The sequence below is a fragment of the Panthera tigris genome, chromosome D3 (assembly GCF_018350195.1).
Source record: "Panthera tigris isolate Pti1 chromosome D3, P.tigris_Pti1_mat1.1, whole genome shotgun sequence".
Taxonomy (NCBI): domain Eukaryota; kingdom Metazoa; phylum Chordata; class Mammalia; order Carnivora; family Felidae; genus Panthera; species Panthera tigris.
This window is the reverse complement of record NC_056671.1, coordinates 7,020,356-7,036,278: the sequence shown is the minus strand read 5'-3', so window position 1 is coordinate 7,036,278 and position 15,923 is coordinate 7,020,356. Positions and strand designations below refer to the sequence as shown.

The following is a 15,923-nucleotide window of genomic DNA, read 5'->3' as shown; positions in this document are numbered from 1 at the left end:
CTCTTTGCTGTCAGCACAGAGCCCAACTCGGGGCTCAATCTCATGAACTTCGAGATCATGACCTAAGCCGAAATCAAGAGTCGGGGCTCAACCAACTGAGCCACACAGGCGCCCCAGACATTCTACCTTGAGGGGGCATCCCCCACCCCAGCCCTCATATTCTCTGCATACTTGTCAACATTTGGTATGATCAGACGTTCAAGTATTTGACCATCTGAAAGATTTGAAATCATCTCTTGTGGTTTTAATTTGCATTTTCCTTCTTGCTAATGAGCTTGAGAATCTTTCCATATGGCTACTTGTATCTGCTCATGTGGATTGCCTCTTTATATCTTTTGTACATTATTCTGTTGGATTGTCTTTCATTTTTTTAAAGTGATTGAAGAAGTTCTTGATATATTCTGGATATACATATAAATTTTTTCCCCAGTCTATGGCCTATTTTTTCCACTCTTTAAGAAATGGCGCTGTTCAGGGGCGCCTGGGTGGCTCAGTCGGTTGGGCGGCCGACTTTGGCTCAGGTCATGATCTCGCGGTCTGTGAGTTCGAGCCCCGTGTCGGGAAATGTGCTGACAGCTCAGAACCTGGAGCCTGTTTTGGATTCTGTGTCTCCCTCTCTCTCTGACCCTCCCCCGTTCATGCTCTGTCTCTCTCTGTCTCAAAAATAAATAAACGTTAAAAAAAATTAAAAAGAAAAAAAGAAATGGTGCTGTTCAATGGACAGATTTTTTTAAATTTTTTTTCTTTTATTTGTTTTTGAGAGACAGAGAGAGCACAAGTGGGGAGGGGCAAAAAGAGAAGGAGACAGAATCCAAAGCAGGCCAGGCTCTGTGCTGTCAGCATAGAGCCCCACACGGGGCTCAAACTCACAAACTGTGAGGTTATGACCGGAGCCAAAGTCAGACGCTTAACTGACTGAGCCACCCAAGGGCCCCTCAATGAACAGATGTTTTTAAAACTCTAGGTCACAAAGTATTCCCTTATATTTTCTTTCAAGTTTATTTACTTATTTTGAGACACAGAGAGAAAGAGAGAGCTCAGGTGGGGCAGAGAGGGAGAGAGAGAGAGAGAGAGAGAGAGAGATCCCAAGCAGGCTTCGCACTGTCAGAGCAAAGCCCAACAGAGGGCTGGAACTCACGGGTCATGAGATCATGACCTGAGCCGAAACCAAGAATCTGACGTTTAACCGACTGAGCCGCCCAGGTGCCCTTCCCCTATAGTTTCTTATAAAAGTTTTTAGGTTTTGCTTTTTACATTAAATCTTTTATTCTCCTCGGGTAGCTTTTTATGCATGAAGTGAGGCAGAGAACCAAAAGTGTTTAAACTTGCGTGTGTATTGCAACTGACAACATATATATTTCCTCGATGATATAAAATTTAACATATATGCATATAATTTAACATGTATATTGTTACAATATGATAGTTAACATATATTATGTATACATGTTATATATATATATATTAATTTATATAGAAATACATACAGACCTTCCTCGACTTAGATGAGGTGACATCCGGATAAACCCATTATAAGTTGAAAATATGGTAAATCTAAGTTGCATTTAATATGCCTAACCTACCGAACACTGTAGCTCAGCCTGGCCCACACTAAACATGCTCAGAACACTGACACGAGCCTCCGGTTGGACACAATCATCTGCCACAAAGCCTATTTTATAAGGAAATTTTGACTGTCTCCTGTAATTGACCGAATCCTGTACTGAAAGTGACAAACGGGGCGTGTGTTGCAGGTGGCTGTCCGTGTACCACCCGTTGACCCTCCCGACCGCGTGGCTGACTGGGAGCTTCGGCCTCTGCCCAGCATCGCGGGAGATGTCCCATGCTAACCCGGGATGAAGCCCAGATTCCAGATTCAAAGTATGGTGTCTACTGAACGTGTGTTCCTTTCCCACAACCGTAAAGTAAAAAAAACTGTAATTCAAACCATAATAAGTTGGGGACTGTAATATACGCTAACATACATATATTCATACACATACTCTTCAGTCAACACATACGTTAGGGAATTAGCTATATCTGTTTCCAAATCAGAAGATACAGAATGTTTCATTTCTTTTTCAGTTATTGCATTGCAGGGTCATGAGTGCAGTACAATTTACCCAGGCTCCTACTGATGGACATTTAGGTTACTTCTGGTGTTCCCTATGACATGTACTGTTCCCATCGATACAAAGTGTGTGCACACATATCGTGCTAAACGACGAAATTCGGTAAAACTCCTATTGGCTTTATTCGACAATTCATGAATTAGGCAGCATCCAATCTAGAAGGAATGAGCTCTGAGGAGCTGCACAAAATGGAAAGCTTTTACAAGCAGAAGGGGCAGGAAGAAACTTTTAGCATAGAGTGCGTCGTTTCAGGCAAGGTCACCTTCCTATGGCGGACTGCAGGGGTCTGCCCGTATTACCTCATTAGTAATTCACCAGGTAATTCCAGACTGAGGCGGTCAGCGGTTACATCCCTGGGAGGGGCTGAAACTGCAATTAGATCAGGTATTAAGTTTCGGTTTGCTGACATGGATTTAGCACAAGTGACTCCTTTTTGGGGCCTGTTGTTTCTTTTTTAACAATTGCATTATACAAATACACCTGTGGGATTAATTCTTAGATTATAGATGCTAAATCGAAAGTATGCACATAGAAATTTCTTTTTTTAGTTGCCCTCCAAAAGAGAGTGTACCAATTCACATCCCTCCCAACAATGTGTGAGAACGTCTGTCTCCCTCTGCCCACCCTCCCCCCGCCCCCTTGAATCTTTCCTAGATGCAAAACCAGTATTCCTCCATCACAGACCAGGCCATCAGAGGCTACCTGGAAATAACAATGCATCTGTTCCTGTCAGATACAGCTATTTGAGTCCCAAATGAAATTTCTAAAGTGAAAAGAAGAGCCCTTCAATCTGCTGATGCTGCTCCTATGTTAAGGTTCATACTCTGTTCAAAAATTCTCCTACATTTGAATAGCGTCTACATCAGTAAGCATGATTTCAGCACCTCCTCCAAATGAGCCTAGCTTAAAGAATCGGAAATCTTTTGGTCACAAAACAAGAAGTTTGGAGCGGGGTTGGGCTTCAAGGGTGGGTTGATGCAGTGACTCAACAATTTTCTCAAGCACCCAAAACACTTTCTTCTCTTTCACTGTTACCTGCAGTCTGTTTCATCCTAAGACTGGTCGTAAGATGTTGCCAGAGCGATGGATATTATACGTTTCCTCATTCATGTTCTCAGGTGGCCTTCTAAACACACACACACACACACACACACACACCACCCTCCAGCATGCCTCTCTTAGCCTCTGATTGGCCCAAACTGGCCCAGGTCTGCCCATTCTGAACATACCATAATCAGGGTAAAGTGGGTATTGCATTCTCTATATTCACTACACTGATTTGATTTTCTTTTTCTTTCTTTTTTTTTTCACCTTTATTTATTTATTTATTTATTAATGATTTATTGTCAAGTTGGCTAATATACATTATATACAGTAGAGTCTTGGCTTCTGAAATATATCTCCTGTCCCTCGTCACTTACATATAGCACCCAGTGCACATCCCAACAGGTGCCCTCCTCAATGTCCATCACCCGTTTTCCCCGCCCTCCCCCCCATCAGCCCTCAGTTTGTTCTCTGTATTTAAGAGTCTCTTATGGTTTACTACCCTCTCTGTTTGTAACTTATTTTTCCTTCCCTTCCCCTATGGCCTTCTGTTAAGTTTCTCAAATTCCCCATATGAGGGAAAACATATGGTATCTGTCTTTCTCTGACTGACTTATTTCACTTAGCATAATTCCCTCCAGTTCCATCCATGTTGTTGCAAATGGCAAGATCATTCTTTTTCATCGCTGATAGTATTCCATTGTGTGTGTGTACATATATATACACACACACACATCTTCTTTATCCATTCATCATACATTGGTTTGATTTTCTTTTTTTTCTTTTTTTTTAATTTTTTTTAACGTTTATTTATTTTTGAGACAGAGAGAGACAGAGCATGAACAGGGGAGGGGCAGAGAGAGAGGGAGACACAGAATCTGAAACAGGCTCCAGGCTCTGAGCTGTCAGCACAGAGCCCGACGCGGGGCTTGAACTCATGGGCGAGATCATGACCTGAGCCGAAGTCCACCGCTTAACCGACTGAGCCACCCAGGCGCCCCTGGTTTGATTTTCAAAGACTATCACAGAGACTATTAGATGTCCCTCCCCACCTCCCGCCAAAAAGCCATTCTCCCCTGTTTCTGTACCTGATTTTTCCTGGCATATGGTCATCCACAATGAAGACTTAGATTTCCAAGCTACCTGTGTTGTGAGGTGTGGCCATGAGACTAAGCTCTAGCCAAGCTGAAGTAGCCTGTGGAAACATCTGGAAGTCTTCTTAAAGGGAGACAGCAAACTCTTACCTTTCCTTTCTACTTCATCCTGACCTGAATACACACATGATGGCTGGAGCTGCAATTACTAAGTTGACCCCCGAATGGAAAACCACTCGTGACTGACAGAGCACCAACAAAGAAGGGCAGTGGGTCCCTGATAATGGAGGTCCGTAAGCATACCAATCGACTAACCGTGTTAGTTTCCTGGGGCTGCTGTAATAAAGTACAAAACACTGGGTAGCTTAAACAACAGACACTTATTCTCTGATAGACTAGAAGCAGGAAGCTGGCAAGGTGAATTCCTTATGTAGACTCGGAGGGATAATGTGTTCCATGCTTCTCTCTTGCTTCTGGTATCTGCTGGCATTCCTTGGTTTGTAGACATCATGCCGATCTATCCCGCCATCTTTACGTGGCCTCCTCTCTGTGTGTCTCTGTCTTTGTGTCCAAATTCCCCTCCTGTAAGGACGTCGGTCATATTGGATTCAAGCCCTACTCTGCTCCAGTGTGATTCAATCGCAACTAAATATAGCTGCAACAACTCTATTTCCAAATAACGTCACCTTCTGAGGTTCTGGATGAGAACCTCACAAGAGCGGGGGTTTGGGAGGACACTATTCAACCCAGTACAGTGGGTAGTGTCAGTGGTAACATCTTCAAATATAAGCTAAGCTGACTCTGATTCTGGTACCAACTGTGTGTTCCCCTCTCAGGATATTCAGGAACACAGTCCAACACCCAGTACCCGAGGACCAATTCTAACTGTTAAAGGTGTCTGTTTTGGGGCGCCCGGGTGGCTCAGTCAATTAAGCATCTGACTTCGGCTCAGGTCATGATCTCGCGATTCGTGAGGTCAAGCCCCGGTGTCAGGCTCTGTGCTAACAGCTCAGAGTCTGGAGCCTGCTTCGGATTCTGTGTCTCCCACTCTCTCTCTCTCTGCCCCTGATGAGCTTGTGCTTTCTCTCTCTCTCTCTCTCTCTCTCTCTCTCTCTCTCTCTCTCTCTCAATAATAAATAAACTTAAAAAATTATTTTTTAAAAAAGGTGTTCATGTCAACAAGCATATCTCCCACTGTCCAATGACATCAAGAAATCTGATCTTTTTCTGAGGTTACTCTTAAGGGGCTTCCTATCTCTATTTCGCCTACATCAAGTGCATCCCAAATAAGTGGTAGTGTTCTCAGCCTATTCTGAATTTTCAGTGGTACTCTGCAGTGACCATAGGACGTTTACCGTGTCCTGCCTCATCTAAAGGTTAATTATATGCCTTCTCCTTCCTCCAGGGACTAGAAGTCTTCTCCCTCTTGCACAATGGGGTCTCAGGGAAGTGTGTTGCACCTGGTAGGTGCTGCACAAATATTCACACCATCTCCTATCTTATTCGTACGGATAGGATTCAATTTGTGTCAACTTTGAATTTTTTTAATTTAATTTTTTTTTAATATTTATTTTATTTTTGAGAGAGAAAGAGAGACAGCACAAATGGAGGGATGCAGAGAGAGAGAGAGAGAGAGAGAGAGAGGGGAAGACACAGGAATCCGAAGCAGGCTCCAGGCTCTGAGTTGTCAGCACAAAGCCCCATGCGGGGCTCGAACCCACAGACTGTGAGATCATGACCTGAGCCGTAGTCAGACGCTTAACCAATTGTGCCACTCAGACACCCTTTGAATTATTTTTTAAATGTTTATTCATGTTTGAGAGTGGGGGAGAGGGAGGGAGGGTGGGAGGGGCAGAGACAGAGGGGGACTGAGGGTCTGAAGCAGGCTCTGCACTGACAGCAGTGAGCCCGATGTGGGGCTTGAACTCATGACCCATGAGATCGTGACTTGACCTGAAGTCAAACACTCAACCGATTGAGCCACCAAGCGCCCTTGAACTTTGAATTTTATCGAACTGATGCCTATTGGTCGAATGGGGTACTTTGGGCCAATCATAAAACAAACAATTCCTTGGAAGTGAGATCTGTTCCTGCAGACCAAATGGGTAAGAGTAGAGTGCTTTAAAACTGTAGTGCACTAGGGGCGCCTGGGTGGTTCAGCTGGTTAAGCGTCAGACTTCAGCTCAGATCACGATCTCGCGCTCCGTAAGTCATGACCTCACACTCCGTAAGTTTGAGCCCCGTGTAGGGCCCTGTGCTGACAGCTCAGAGCCTGGATCCTGCTTCAAATTCTATGTTTCCCTCTCTTTCTGCCCCTCCCCTGCTCATGCTCTGTCTTTCTCACCCTCAAAAATGAATAAATGTTTAAAAAAAAATTTTTTTTAAACTGCAGTGCACTAAAATTGGGCCGATTCAGTAATGTTACTATTTGACGTTGTTATATCAGTGATTTCTGATTTTATTTATTTATTTTTTTTTTAATTTTTTTTTTTTCAACATTTATTTATTTTTGGGACAGAGAGAGACAGAGCATGAACGGGGGAGGGGCAGAGAGAGAGGGAGACACAGAATCGGAAACAGGCTCCAGGCTCTGAGCCATCAGCCCAGAGCCTGACGCGGGGCTCGAACTCACGGAGTGCGAGATCGTGACCTGGCTGAAGTCGGACGCCCAACCGACTGCGCCACCCAGGCGCCCCTCAGTGATTTCTGATTTTAAACACTACCTTATCCCGCTAATTTTTTTCCTGTTCTGGAAAGTACCTACTTTTAATCTCAGATATTTTCAAAATAGATGAGTTTCAAAACAAGTTTAAAAGTTACATTCGTTTGGGACGGCTGGGTGGCTCAGTCGGTTAAGCGTCTGACTTCATCTCGGGTCATGATCTCGCAGTTCATGATTTCGAGCCCAGCGTCGGGCTCTGAGCTGACAGCTTGGAGCCTGGAGCCTGCTTCAGATTCTGTCTCCCTCTGTCTCTGCCCCTTCCCGGCTCATGCTCTGTCTGTCTCTCTCAAAAATATATAAACATTTAAAAAAATTATTTTTAAGTTACACTCATTTGGGACACTTGAATGGCTCAGTTGGTTAAGCCTCGGACTCTATTTTTTTTTTAATGTTTATTTATTTATTTTGAGAGAGAAAGCACAAGCAGGGGAGGGACAGAGAGAGGAAGATAGAGGATCCTAAGCAAGCTCCATGCTGCCAGCATAGAACCCAACGTGGGGCTTCATCAAGAGTCAGAGGCTTAACCGACTGAGCCACCCAGGCACCCCAAGCCTTTGACTCTTGATCTCAGCTCAGGTTTTGATCTCAGGGTCGTGAGTTCAGCCTTGCATTGGGCTCCACACTGGGGCTGAAGCCCAAAAAAAAGTTATCGATATTTGCCAAGACTACAGATTGCACTCAATGATTACACAATGCATGAGAATTCTCAGTTAAAGAACTGAAGAGACTTACAATACTTTGCTTGAAATATGCATGGTAGTAGATTTTGGAAAAATAGCCCCAATCTTTTGCAGCTCGTGTCTTCAAGAGGTAGGATCTGTCTGAGCTGGTCTTGCCGACTTGCAATGGAATGCGGAAGAAGTAACATTGTGTGAATGTCACAGTCTAGGCCTCAAGAGGCCTTGTGGTGTCTGCTCTTGCCTTCCCCAAATGTTTTCGCTACTTCTAAGTAAGTTCAGCGTAGACTATTCAATGATGTAAGATCACCTGGAGAGAGGGGCCCAGTTGGCAACTAGTACCAAGGCCCCAGACATGGGAGGGCAGTATCTTGGCCCCTCTGTCCCCAGTCAAGCCACCAAATGAATGTAGCCTCACGAGTGAATCTAAGTCGGATGAACAGAACTGCCCAGCCAACCTACAGAATCGCAAGATATAATGAATCATTGATGTTTCAAGACAGTAAATCTTGGGATCATCTGTCACACAGCAACAGACAACTCACACATACACAGTCTTTAACAGATCATCAAACATTATTAAATGATTAGCCAAATATCAATGATTCATGTCAAGAAAATACATTATTAGAAGTAAAATGCCCTGAGGCGCCTGGTTGGCTCATTTGGAAGAGCATGTGACTCTTGATCTCAGGGTTGTGAGTTCGAGCTCCATGTTGGGTGTAGAGTTTACTTAAAAATAAAATCTTGGGGCCTGGGTGGCTCAGTTGGTTAAGCATCTGACTCTTGGTTTTAGCTCAGGACATGATTTCATGGTTTGGTGAGTTCAAGTCCCACATGGGGCTCTCTGCTGTCAGTGCAGGATCTGCTTGGGATTCTCTACCACTCTCTCTGCCCCTCCCCCATTCACGTTGTCTCTGTCTCTCTCAAAAATAAATAAAAACCTTAGAAATAAATAAAATAAAATCTTTAAAAATAAATACAAGGGGCACCTGGGTGGCTCAGTCAGTTAAGGGTCCGACTTCGGCTCAGGTCATGATCTCACAGTTTGTGAGTCTGAGCCCCGCATCGGGCTCTGTGCTGACAGCTCAGAACCTGGAGCCTGCTTCACATTCTGTGCCTCCCTCTCTCTCTGCCCCTCCTCTGCTCATACTCTGTCTCTCTAAAATAATAAACGTAAAAAAAAAATACAAAAAGGGGCGTCTGGGTGTCTCAGTCGATTAAGCGTCTGACTTCGGCTCAGGTCATGATCTCACGGTTCATGGGTTCGAGCCCTGCGTCGGGCTCTGTGCTGACAGCCCAGAGCCTGGAGCCTGCTCTGGATTCTGTGTCTCCCTCTCTCTCTGACCCTCCACAACTCACACTCTGTCTGTCTCTCTTTCTTAAAATAATAAACATTAAAAATTTTTTAAAAATGTGAAAAGAGTAAAATGCCTACAAAGCAGATGTTTGAGGTAAAATTAGTGAGAGTTAAAGAATTTAAATAATCTACTAAGATAATAAGTATGTGAAATTTAGAAATAAACTTACTAGGTGCCCTGTGTATGTGTATGTGATCACCATATACTAGGAGAACATATCCTTGCCTTTAGGGTTAATAATCAGCTAAAAACTCAGAAAAATGAAAGGATAAGAAAGCTGTTGTTGTTTTAATTGTTCAAGGATGTAAGTTCTCACACAGTTGGATTACTACCCACAGGCTCATTAATCTTCATTGTACTTTAAAAATCAATACCACAGGGGCGCCTGGGTGGCTCAGTCAGTTGTGCGTCCCATTTCAGCTCAGGTCATGATCTCACAGTGTGTGAGTTCGAGCCCTGCAACGGGCTCCGTGCTGACAGCTCAGAACCTGGAGCCTGCTTCGGATTCTGTCTCCTTCTCTCTCTGCCCCTCCCCACTTGTGCTCTGTTTCTCAAAAATGAATAAATGAAAAGAAATTAAAACAAAAAACAAAAAACAATACAACAGAGGTGCCTGGCTGGCTCAGTCGGGGGAGCACAGGACTCTTGATCTTAGAGTTGTGAATTTGAGCCCCACATTTGGTGTAGAGTTTACTTAAATAAACTAAAAAAAAAAAAAAAAAAAATCAATACAACAACAACAACAAAACTACCCACCAATACCTTTATGGATACAGATGTAAAATCTTCCACAAAATACTTGCAAATTTAATCCACCAATATAGAAAAAGGATTATACATTATGATCAAATGGGATTTATCCCAAGAATGCAAAGTCCGTTTAGCGAATGAAAATTCAATTAATGGAATACACTGTATCAAGAGAATAAATGAGAAAAACTACTGACCATGTCAATACAGAAGAGGTATTTGACACAATTCAACACTGCTTCATGAGAAACCAACTAGGAAATCAACATAATTCATTCCCCTCACAACTGATGAATATTCAGTAGATCATTTATGTTCTGTGCCTGCAGTTACTTATGTATCCTTTGTAAAATACACTTGGTTACAACTTCTTCTTAAGAGTGCAGTAAGGTTTATGTCTGCCTGTACAGCCTGAATATACCCAGGAGTGAATCATTCACACAAAGCACATTAAACATGATGATAATTTCACTCGGAATAAAGAATGAGGTTAGGAAATTGCTTTGGTTTGCCAAAAATGAAATGCAGTTCATGGTGAAGGAAGGTTAAATGAGGATGAAACAGAGCAACTTCTGTGCTGGGAGGGACCTTAGAGGTCAGAATCTTACCTGCGCGTGAAGCCACTTCTCCGCCGGGGTGTTAGCCCGTCTCTATTACCGTAAGCAGGTGGGATATTTCGACTTCCAAATCTAGTCACTTAATCAACAGAACGTTATTGAGCATTTACTAATGTGCCAAACACGTCTCTAGGCGCTTGGAACATATCTGTGGACAGAGATCCCTACCTTGTGGAACTGAAATTCTAGCTGGGGAAGGCAGATGATAAACCACAAGTAATCGTGTAATATGTTAGAGAGTGAAAAGTGCTATGGAAAAGAGAGAGTAGGTCAAGGGACGTTGGGAGCGATTTGGTGGCGTGCCTGCGTGTGTGGAGTTTTCAACCAGGCGGTCAGGGTAGTCTCACTGAGAAGGTGAGATGTCAGCACCCACTTGAAGGCGGTGAGGGACTGGCGCACCTGGGGTGCTCGGTGGGTTAAGCGTCTGACTTTTGATTTCAGCTCAGGTCATGATCTCACAGTTCGTGAGCTTGAGCCCCAAGTGGGGCTCTGCATTGACAGCGTGGATCCTGCTTGGGATTCTGTCTCTCTCTGCTCCTCCTCTGCTCTCTCCCTCCCTCTCTCAAAATAAATAAATAAACTTAAAAAAAAAAAAACAAAAGCACTGAGGGACTCAGCCATTTGGATTCCAGGAGGAAAACAGTCAGGCAGAGGAAACAGCCAGAACAAATGCCTTACGCAGGCCTGAGAAGCCTCTCCTCTGGATGCTCTAATGCCGGGTTCTTAGTGGTGAGTCCTTAGACCTTTTGGAGAGAACTTGGGAGAACTTCTCATTCCTTTGTTAGGAATGTAGGCAACACATTCTGTTCCTCCCACATGCCTGTGCCCTGTCCTCCTCTTTGATTCTCAAAGTCATGACCCTATATTAGGTTTCCACCTCTCTCATACAGTAGCGTCACAGTAGTTCTCCGTATGTTCCTATACAAAAACTTTAATTTTTAAAATTGAGAGACAGAGAGAGAGAGAGAGACAGAGAGAGAGAGAGAGAGGGCATAAGCAGGGGAGAGGGGCAGAGGGAAAGAGAGAGACTCTCAAGCAGGCTTCATGCTCAGCACAGAGTCCAATGCAGGGCTCGATCCCACAACCCTGGGGTCGTGACCTGAGCCGAAATCGAGAGTTGGATGCTTAACCAACTGAGCCACCCAGGCGTCCCCACATAGGAAAAATTGAAACTGAAACAATGCAACAAGCAGAACTGTACCTGGTTTACAGAACCACAGGTCCGGACAGGCACTGAAGGCACGTGGTAGGGACAGAAAGAAACTTGTTAGGAGCCCGTGAGAAATTTGCCCTGGGTCTAATCCCACAACCTGTCCCAATCCAGTTTCATTTGTCATTCTCGCTTCTGGCTAATGGACTAGTCTCTGCCACTGAAAACAGTAAGCACTCACTCTGGTATGATGTCAGCCCTACAGACGAGCGATCTCAGCTGTCTAGCATGATAGAAAGTCGAGTCATTTGCTGTAATTCCTTGTATTATAAAAATTCCAAATAGAGCCAGATCGGCCATAGTTAATTGTTGAAAAATGCATTTCTGATATCTAGAATTTGTGATTATATAGAATTTCCCATTACCACAGATCTAAGAAAAGGATTAGGATCCTAAGCTTTTTTTTTTTTTTTTTTTTTTGAATGATCTGTTCTTTCTTTAGGTTAGGTTGTAAAATATTTTTGGCATTCTGCTAGTCATTCTGTTTTTTTTTTTTTTTCCATTTAATCCATATGTGAAAAAATAATCCAATAAAAGGATAGACATTGTCTTTTCAGTTTATTCAGAAAGAAAATCTAAAAGATAGTGACTTATTAGGGCATAGAATGAACCAAATATAGATAATTAATAAACTCATCTATGTGAAAATAAACTTGGCAGAATTACAAGGGGCGACAGTCTTACTGGTCACACAATTGAAATACTGGGGCAGAAATAATGTTCCAGTATCGGTTTCAATCAATAACCACATTATTGGATATTGGATGGCAAATCTGCAAAACAAAAAGTCTTTTGGAAAATAGATCACACCAAAATTATTCATTCACAAATGAAAAGATTTCAAGATGTGACTCATAACAATTTGAAACTTCTACAAAAAGTGCCATAAACAAGTAAAAATATACATGACGGATTAAAAACACAACCTTGCAGCGTGCCTAACAAAAGATATTTTTTATCTTTCTTTTAATGTTTATTTATTTTGAAAGACACAGATAGAAAGCGTGAGCAGGGGAGGGGCAGAGAGAGGGAAAGAGAGAATCCTAAGCAGGCTTTGCACGCCCAGCTCAAAGTCTGATATGGGGCTCGAACTTGTGAACTGTGAGATCATGACCTGAGTCGAAACCCAGGAGTTGGACACTTAACCAGCTGAGCCACGCAGGTGCCCTAAAGATATATATGTTTTAATGATGTTACTATGTATCATTAAGTAAACAAATAGAACAAACAAGGGATATGAAGACAATTTATAGAAGAAATGAAAATTACAAGAAACCCCATAAGATATCCAATCTGATAATATAGGAATGCGTCCTATAAACATACTTCCACAAATATTTAAGGATTTACCTTTCATCGCTTCTCGGCCTTTTGGCTAAGATCAAGTGAAGGATTTACCTTTCAAAATGTTCACTGCAGCACTGTTAACAACAAAATATCATAAACAATATTGAATAAATGTGGCATGCTACCTTGTAGCCATTACGAATAAACTAGAGGGGGGTCCCCTGGGTGGCTCAGTTGGTTAAGTGTCCAAATCTTGATTTGGGCTCAGGTCATGATCTCACAGTTTGTGAGGTCGAGCCCCACATTGGGCTCTGTGCCAACACGGAGCCTGCTTGGGATTCTCTCTCTCTCTCTCTCTGCCCCTCCCCTGCTTATGGTGCACATGCGTACTCTCTCTCTCTCAAAAATAAATATTTAAAAAATAAATGCATTTTAAAAAACGTTTTATTATTTATTTTGAGAGAGTGGGGGAGAGGCAGAGAGAGAAAGAGAGAGGGAGAATCCTGAGCCGGCTCTGCACCAGCAGTGCCAAGCCCTGTGCAGGGCTTGAACTCACAAACCATGAGATCATGACCTGAGCCAAACCAAGAGTCAGATGCTTAACTGCCTGAGCAATTCAGGCGCCCCATAAATAAATACATTAAAAAAAAAAAAAAAAAAAAGAAGAATTAGAGGGGAGATTGGCTGGCTCAGTCAGTGGAGTATGGACCTCTTGATCTTAAAGTCTGAGCCCCACATTGGGTGTGGAGATTATTTAAAAAAAAAACAAAAACCTTAAAACTCCCGATAACTAGATTTCAAACACTGACAGGTATAGTATAATCTCACTTTTACTGAAACACACTTATAAAACATTTTATTATGTTTTTAATTAATTTTTTTTTTTTTTTCAGAGAGAGGCAGAGAAAGTGTGAGCAGGGTAGAGGGGCAGAGGGTGAGAGAGAAGGAATCCCAAGCAGGCTCCACGCACAGCACAGAGCCCGACACCAGCCTCCATCCCACGACTCTAGGATCATGACCTGAGCCAAAACCAAGAGCAGACGCTCAACCAACTGAGCCACTCAGACACACTTATAACACATTTTAAAAAATTCTTAGTTAACATATATTTGCTCAGGAAAAGGTATACCAAATCCTGAACAATGATTTTTTTCTCTCAATGTTGTGATCATGAAGGACTTTATATTGTTTTGTTTGGATTTATAAAACAAATATGTATTATAATCAGAAAAAATCAAGAATGTCCATTTTGGTAAAGAAAAACAGTTTGGGGTTTAGAAAATCGGGTTAAAAAAATTCTATACTGTATGAGGAAAAATGGTGTGGGCATTCTTTACGGGAGGTTTCCCTTCAAATTGATGGCTTTGTTAACTTCTGCTTACGATTCAAAAAGTAAAGATTTTAAAGAAAAGTCTCCCATTTTACTCTTTAAGTAATTATGAAGGGGTATAGTTGCAAATGAAAATGTACTACAAGTTGTGGGGCACCTGGGTGGCTCGGTCGGTTAAGTGTCCGACTTCAGCTCAGGTCATGATCTCACGGTCCGTGAGTTCGAGCCCTGCGTCAGGCTCTGTGCCGACAGCTCGGAGCCTGGAGCCTGTTTTGGATTCTGTGTCTCCATCTGTCTCTGTCCCTCCCCTGCTCACCCTCTGTCTCTCTCAAAAATAAATAAACATTACAAAAAAAACTTTTAAAAATGTGCTAGAAGGCAAATCTAATGCATAGACATTTAACATCGGCTAGTAGAAGGCTATGGGATGTGAATTTTACAGAGGGACTGTTTTCTAAATTATAAAATTCACAAATTCAAAACCTAAATATGAATGACAAACACACACTCTGCAACTATATAAATAGGTATTTCGGCTTAGTCTTGAGTTTACACTCTCCCTCCATTCCTACCCTCTCCCCAAAATGTAGTTATTTCTTTAGGAGCCTAAATAAATATATAAATAGTTCCCCCCCCCCTTTTTTAAACAGCTGTCACATTTTCTTTCCACTCTAATAGTCCAATATAAACATTGTACCCAGATTGCTGGTAATTTACAAAACATGCCTATTCAGAGACTTCCCATTTATTAAGAATATAGAAATGGCTCTGTCAGTGGGAACACTTATAAACACATCAACAAAACAATTTCATCCTGAGCATTCTAAAGTGAATTTAGACCATTAAATCAATGGATACATTAGGCTGAAGAAAAAAAGGACTTTCCTGACTGCTGAAGAAAGACACAGGTTATGTGGACACATTGGCTTCTGGGAAACTGAGTCATGCCTTACAAGAAGCCATTTGGGTATTCAAAATTGTTACAACACCCTTGTTGGCTTTGCCTGCTAATGACAACCTACAAAGTACGAGACAGAAAGGCAAAATGGTTCCAGCAGAGAACTTGAAGAATAGAACCAATTAAGAGGATCCCACTGTTAGTGGAAAGCAGGCTATTTTTGACCACTTAAGGAAATGCAACCTTTCAAAGGAAGAAATTGGTTATTTGGTGTTTTACTAAGGGCAGTGCCCTTTTCCCACTTACCTGCCCAAGGAGATGACAGCTGGTCTGGTCTTAGCAACCTGTGTTACAATCCACATTCCTTTTAACCCAAGGCAAAGATTAGAAACCGGTCCCCAGCCCTGTTCCAAGTCCATCCTGAAGTACAAGTGTTTGCTTATGACCTCACCTCCCCACACCTAGCGATCTGTCACTGTGCAGACAAGTCCATGCAACAACTTACTGTTCCACCCGTCGCTCTCCATAATACTCAAACACACACTTGAAAAATAGGGCACCTTCCTAAGGCGACTACTTCTCGTTCTGGGGAGGCTTCCTCTCGTAAAATGTCTCTTCTCTCCGACTCATTCTCAATTCTGCCTTAGGATTCATCTTCCTAAAATACACTTGGATGAAGTCACTCCTCACCAAAAGATCTTCACGGAGATCCTTTTCCCTTGTAAAACTCAGAGTCCACGGCAAAGCAATCAGGAGTTCTCTGCATCAGTGAGTCAACAACCCTTTCCAAAGTCTTTTCCA

General features: G+C 42.6%; 1 long non-coding RNA gene across 2 annotated transcripts in view; it reads left to right on the top strand.

Moving 5' to 3' along the window:
• Positions 1-15,923, top strand: part of LOC122232502 — a 52,366-nt gene that overhangs the window by 35,198 nt on the left and 1,245 nt on the right. Inside the window, exons 3-4 of one of the 2 annotated variants that reach the window (XR_006209822.1) lie at positions 1,755-1,881; positions 15,770-15,890. This is a non-coding gene — a long non-coding RNA (uncharacterized LOC122232502). Of the gene's footprint in view, positions 1-1,754; positions 1,943-15,769; positions 15,891-15,923 lie in introns of those variants that run through there. The other variant, XR_006209821.1, reaches the window with a different exon arrangement.